The following is a 7472-nucleotide window of genomic DNA, read 5'->3' as shown; positions in this document are numbered from 1 at the left end:
TTTGCGTTTGGCCGATAGTTCTTGAGTTCAATCTTGAAAATTGATCATTTGGTTGATGAATTGATGCAATTGATGGAGGACCCATAGTTGTGACAACATTAGTTGACGATTACATGCTAGAATTGGTGGATTGAAGCCCTGTAGCATCATCAATTGAAAGGGTTCGGCCTAGTTTCTTTGTGTACGAACTGTCGAGGCTGTTTCTATAATTTCTGGCCAAAATTGACAATGACCCATTGGTTCATTAGGTTCGCCTTGAAGAGGCGGTGCTAGAAAGGGTGGTCCGCGATCGTCGATCCTGACACCGGTGACGAAAAAAGTGTTTGAAGTTGTCGATTTCGCTGTTGAAGAAATCTCCTGGTTCTACAATTTCTGATTAAAATTGACAATGATCCATAGGTTCATTAGGTTCTCCTTGAAGAGGCGGTGCTAGGAGGGGTGGTCCGCCATCGTCGATCATAACGTCGGCGCCGAAAAATGGAGTTGAATTCGTCGATTTTGCTATTGAAATTGTATGGGCAGCCTATTTTAGCTCGATTTTTCGACCAATTTCTTTAGATTTTCGGCCAGTGGTTGGGTGGGTTGTGAAGAGCAAAGTGAGGACTTTAAGTTTGTATGTTGGTCCGACAGCCAAGCTGACCGGAAGGTGGCTGAAATGGCTGGCAAGTGACGATGGCGTGGGGTGACGTGTAGGAAGAAAGTGAAGTTTTGGGGGGGGGCATTTGCACTTTTTTAAAAGTTTCGCCTATAGTTGCAATTTTTTCTTTTTTTTTCTTTTTTCTTTTATTTAAAGAGGATGTCATATTAGTCATTTTACACCCAAAAAATAGTGAAAAGGACCTTCGATGCAAAGAAAGGTGGAAATATGGGCAAAAATGCCAAAAAATGAAATGTAGGGACTTTTTCACAATACACTCGAAAGGTAAGGACGTTTTGTACCAATTACCCTATTGTGCAATTATAAATGATAATTGGATACCAACACCAACTTGCTAATTCAGGTGACAAGTTAACCAAAATTTGAATTGTATTTATTATTAGATTAGACAACGCAAATGAAAGGGGAGATGAATTTGTTCATATTTAAAAGTTAAACACTAAGGTGCTACCAAGACACTATGATGAGGACCAATGGTGCAATTGTCCCAAATTCCTAAGCCAAATTTGGATTATGAACAGGGATTTCACCACGGCTAATCACATCATTTCCCCTAGAACAAAGCCAAATTATTTGGATTCTTCACCATCTCATCACTAATACTGGATTGTCTAGAGACTGTCCCTTGGAGCTACACCATTTTGTCAACTGGGTCCCACTACACGTGGCACCAATCTTCACCATCCCGTCTAGAAGTCCTCTAGAAAATTTCTTTGATTGGTCATTGGATTGTTATGACGTTTTGAAAGGTAGGCAATGAGAAAATTGTGGGAGAAGGAATTGAAAAACCCATTTTCACATAACAAAAGGGTCTGAAAATTTTGATTTTCCTTTACATTTTTGGCCCCCTGTAGGCATCATGGGGGTTTCTTGATTATGTTCACAAATATTGGATTTTTTTTATGATCAAGAGCCTTCTGCTGTTTTTCTTGAAGAAGGCTCTTTTCTGAGAAAAATAATCGTTTGTATATCTGTACAGATTCATACCTAAAATTCGTGGGTTTTTAAGAAAAAACCAAGATGATTAGATGGTGGATTTTAGCTCTACAATTGACAGAGTTATTTGTGACTACTTTGGGGCATTTGACATATGGGTTTTACATATTCAGCACAAGTGTGGCTGGTTATCTCTCACAGGCTTTGAGTGCTTGGCTTTTTAAGCCTAAATTGGAGAATGGATTGAAAGGGGATGATTCAAAAAAGACAACAAGTGTTGATGATCTACCTCCCATTGTGTTGGTCCATGGAATCTTTGGTTTTGGCAAAGGGGTATGTATATACATAACTGTTTCTGTGTATATGATTTCATTGGCATATATCAAAATTCGGCAAATTTTAGTTTCTTTATGTTTTTTTGTAGAGATTGGAGGGTTTGTCGTATTTCGCAGGGGCGGAGAAGTAGGATGATAGGGTTCTAGTGCCTGATCTAGGCTCATTAACAAGCATATATGACAGGTGGGTGTTTTCCAAATTCAATTATTCAAATGCCGTTGTTTGTTTGATATAGTTGTTTTTGGTTTTATTGTGTATGATCTTTTGCTATATTTGATTGGGTTAAGTTTTCAGGGCTAGAGAATTGTTCTATTATCTGAAAGGAGGTCAAGTTGATTATGTAGAAGAACATAGCAAGTCTTGTGGGCACTCTCAATATGGGAGGATTTACGAAAAGGGTAGGAATTTAACTGACATTTCTCTGCAATTTTCTGAACTCGGTTCTATTTACGCTGTTTGAATATGGGAATTTAGTGCACATTTGCTATACAGTATTGGATTGGGCTGGATGGTATATTTAGCTAGATTTTAGCTTTTCTTTGTACTGCCTAGTGTTCTCCAATCTTTGTTACCAAATATGCCATATGCATTCTTGTGTTTTTGACTAGTGCAACTGCGAAAAATGCAGGGCATTGCCATGAATGGGATTAGGATCACCCCCATTCACTTCGTGGGACATTCATCTGGAGCTCAGGTTGTTCGGGTTTCGCAGCAAATGCTCACCGATAAGGTTTGTGTAAATGAATTGCTTATGATGAGATATAGAGCAACTTTGGTATGGTAAATGAAAGAGTTTTTTGATTTAATTTCTGGCATTCGAAGGGTATGAAAATACTTCAGAGAACTGGATGCTAAGCATAACATCGCTATCGGGAGCATTTAATGGGACAACAAGAACCTATTTAGATGGAATTCAGTAAGTTTCATGAATATTCAACTGTTTCTATTACCATATTTTCCACATTGTATAACCATATGTTATCTATAGGGTATGGAGCTGTTTAGTTTAAACAATAAGTGAAAAATCTTGCTGTTATTGGTGTGACCATGGACAATTTATTTTAGAAGTTGAATCTTTTGTTATTTCTTAATTGCAAATTATGTGACTAAATAACATCAATGTGTCCGATTTTGCAATTATGAACTAATTTGCAGTTTGCTTCTAATTGACTATTATGGTGGTGAGTTGGTGACGCAACGCGAAACAAGGAATTCAAGTGAAAATCTTAAGAACTCGAAATTAGGAATCCACCAAATTATGAAGAAATAAATTCATAAAACTTTATTGATGAAAAGATGATCAAAACAACAAAATAACCCCCGTTTATAAGGGTTTGCATAGGAACCTAGTTTAAGATGACTAAAATTGATGAAAACAAAGTTTAAACAAACTAAAATTGAAAAGAATCCCAAAATAAACTAAATGATAGAAATAGCTCTAAAACTTAAAAAATTAGTTTTCGAGTTCGAAATCATCATACGTCATAGAAAAGTGATGAGTACTACTCGTTACATCGTTCTCTTTTCAGAATAGTATTATGAGCCTAGAACGGAATTTCGATATTCTCTCTCCACTATTATTTTTTTCCCGTTTTGATCCAATTTTTCTTCTATCCATTCAACAATATGTTCTTCATCAGTTGGACTGGAGAGTCAAGGACAGTATTAAGAAATAAAAAGTTTCAAATCTTGTCCATTATTTTGTCTATTACAGATCTACTACTGCATAGCTGATATTTTATTGAAATACGTGCAGGCCGGAAGATGGGAGGACTTTAAAGCCCATCTGCCTACTGCAGGTGTGCCGTGTAGGTGTAATAATATACAAGGTTTGACATTCCATGGCTAAAGAGCTTCTACAATTTTGGATTTGATTTGACATTCCATGGCTAAAGAGCTTCTACAATTTTGGATTTGATCACTTCAACATGTCCTGGAAGAAGATTGGCATTCGTGGTCTTATAGATTGCCTACTGGGAAATAGTGGTCCATTTGCATCAGGCGACTGGATACTGCCCGATCTTACAATCCAGGGGACGATCAGATTGAACAGCAATATACATACATTTTCCGATGCGTACTACTTCAGCTACATCACCAAGCGCACTAGGAAAATCATGGGTATGACAGGAATTCTTGGGATCCACCCATTGCTTTTCATCCGAGTTTTGCAGATGAGCCAGTGGCGACACCCTCCCAATGTTATGCCCCCTTATAAAGGTTATTGGTGAGTAACCCTTATTTTTCATATCAAATTTCAGCTTGATGGATGTACACTTTATTCTAAAATACTTGAAATCAAACTTTCACTTACTTGAATTTGCTCTTTTGATTCGTTTTCAGCGATGAAGATTGGTGGGACAACGATGGAGCTCTCAATACCATATCCATGGCACACCCTCGTTTCCCAGTTGAACATCCTAGTCATTTTGTCGTACAAGATTCAGACTGCCTACCTTTGCTACCTGGCATCTGGTTCGTTACTCCCTCAAGTACTATATGAAAATTATTTACTTTTGTGTGCAGTTAATTATATACCTAGCTTGATAATCTATTGTGAACATCCAGATTTAAGGATTCTAGTTCAACACGACCTAAATTCTGTATTTGCATGGTTTTTTTCCTACATTGCTAAAATGAGAGAGAAAAGAGTAATACTCAGTTGAGTTTTGTTCAACTAGGTACGAAAATAGAAACTTTATAAATAAGAATGATACGTGATGCTGGTCGGACTATTGTATTTCTCAACGTGAGTGGTCTTTTTTAATGTAGGTATTACAAGGTTGTGGAAGGCGATCACATTCTTTTCATTGTGAACCGAGAAAGGGCTGGAACTCAATTCGATATAATATAGGACAGTATTTTTGAGCGATGCAGGAAGCATGCATTTGGAAAGAATCCGAGGCTACCTAACCATCAAGTACACCATTAGCTCATGTATGTTACTTTCAATTACTTGTTTGCAATTGCACGTTTTTTTTTCTTTGGCCTTTCTTGTATATGGATGTAACCATTTGTTTCTCCTTTTATATCTTTGAGTTTATAAACGAATGCATTTGCTGTGCACCTCACTTCCACTTCGATGTTGATTATTCTTTCGGTCAATTCTTTCTTGACCGAATGCATCCAAAGGAGCATATACGTTTTCCAGAGATGCAATTTTATCTTAATCAATTGACTTCATCGAGAAAGATTTTTCATTTAGGTCACTCAGTTTTGGTACGCTTGCCAAATAAATTTGGAAAATTTTCTAACTAGTCAAATCTTTGTGCCAAAACATCAAATATTTTACTAATTATGGCAGTGTAATGATATATAATGGGATAAAGCTCTGTGTACAGAGCTTTTTTTTTTTTACAGAGGCCTTATCGACCCCTCATAGGGAGTCGGTCCCATGTGGACTCCGATGTAATAAAAATGAAGAAAAAAAATTTCGACCCCACTCCTTCGTGGCTACGCCCAGCACTGCCCTACATAATGACTCAAGTGTCATCTGACCAAGGTGACTAGAATGGACAATCTAGATAAAGTTCTGAGAGAGATTAAAGTGTGTTTAATGGACTAAAATTTTTAACTTTGATAAGAATTCTTAGATACGTAGAAATTCGTGCTAAAAGAAAAGTGATAATGTGTTAATGGAGTAAAAATTTCGTCAGTTTTACCTAGTTTGATGAGAATGTTTAGATATTTCAGACTTCATGTAGAAAATAAGAAAGAGTGTGTGATAGACTTTAAATGGAGTAGAAACTCTCTTCAACTTGGCCGAGTTTGATGAAAAAACCCAAATAATTTGATATATCTAACTTCTAATAAAAAGGTGGAAGGAGGGTGTAGTATTCATGTAATAATAAATGAATTCAATTTTACTATGTATGATGTCATTTTTTATTTTCCATTTTATTTATGTGAAACAAATATTCTTCCACACATCATCCACTAGCAATAAAAAAATAATTATGTCAAACAAATATTCTTTCACACATTATGCTACTAGCATTAAAAAAATAATAATAATTTTAGTTAAAAAAAAAGTCTCTTCACACATGAGCTTTAAAAAAAATAATAAATAAACTCTCCGCACAATGCGGAGAGATGACAAACCATGTGCGGAGAGTTGGCAAACTTTTCGTGCAGTGCAAAGCAAAAAAAAAAAACTCTCCACACATTCTGTGTGGACTCTCCGTACAGTGCGGAGTAAAAAAAGAAAAAGAAAAAAAAACCTCTTCACACAGTGACTGTCACGTGCGTTGCACGAATTTTGCATTTATCGTATTTTTATTAGTGTATGAATTTTAATTTTTTGGAAAATTTTTGAAGCAACATTTAGAAATATTTCCATGATATAAGAAAATAATTGTAAATTATTTTTACAATTGCATAAAAATAATCTGAAAAAATATACTTGTATATTTCATACTTGAATAAGAAATATACAAGATTATACAAATTATTTTGCTTGTATTTTTTGATAGTGTTGATATGATTAAGTTGAATGTGAAGATTATATTTCTAAATTTTGTATAATTCAATATTGAAAATTAAGAATTAAAAAAAAATTAAGGAAGGGTGGTTATGAAATTACTAATTTTTAAATGTGTTTTTTGTTGAAGATAAAAATAATTTTTTTATTTAATTTGTAAAAAAAAAAATTATTATAGTTTTATTAGCGTAGTAAGAAGATTTATTATGCATTTTTAATTTTTGCATTTTGTGAAGAATTTTGTTTATGTTGATTGACAAATATTATTCTACACACACATCATGCCAACAACATAAATAATAATAATAATAATAATTTTAGCATATATAAACTCCATGAGATAAAAAAAAAAAAATTCCTACGTGAGTAAAAGAAAAAAAGACTCCAAAGTGTGGAGAGATGACAAACTATCTCTCCGTACAGTATGAAGAGAAAAACAAAAACTCTCGGAACTTTATCTGCAAGTTTCAAAAGGCCTTTTCTCAAATAACTTTGGAGAAAATAACTTTTGAGCAATGCATTGAACACTTTAATTCCTGACCTATAACCCGAAAGTATAATTTCATTGAAAATTGTATTCGCTTCTAATGTCCAAAAGCTGTTATCAAGCAAGTGTAAAATATTGAATTTGGGTGGTACCTTAGAGCCTTCATTTGTGAAAACAATGTCATGGTACTATCAACATTCCATTTTTTACACAACTCACATATTGTTTCATTGTATGAATCACAAGAAAACTCATTTGCAATACCGTAAATATGATTTGCATGCTCAGAAATTGAGCTGTGACTGGAATTTAAAGAAAACATAATTGATTTTGAGCCATGTTTTTCGACTCTGTTTTGTTGTATAAACAAAAAATTTACAATCTTGAAATTTGACTTGTAATTAAGGAATTTGAAAACAACTCTCTACACTGTTCGAGGAGTTTTTTTCTCTCTGTACTGTGTAGAGGGCTGATTTGTTATCTCTCCGCATTGTGCGGAAAGTTTTTTTTTTTTTTACTCCGCACTGTGTGAAGAGTTTACCAACTCTCCACACATGGTTCAACCCTCTCTGCAT

General features: G+C 34.8%; 1 pseudogene; it reads left to right on the top strand.

The window, feature by feature from the left end:
• Nucleotides 1-1223: 1223 nt before the first annotated feature.
• Nucleotides 1224-4996, top strand: LOC111403385 (annotated as a pseudogene).
• Nucleotides 4997-7472: the final 2476 nt, after the last annotated feature.

Source organism: Olea europaea, chromosome 11, assembly GCF_002742605.1.
Source record: "Olea europaea var. sylvestris chromosome 11, O_europaea_v1, whole genome shotgun sequence".
In the NCBI taxonomy this organism is placed as follows: Eukaryota; Viridiplantae; Streptophyta; class Magnoliopsida; order Lamiales; family Oleaceae; genus Olea; species Olea europaea.
Note: the sequence above shows the minus strand (reverse complement) of the source record. Positions and strands in the feature narration are given on the sequence as shown.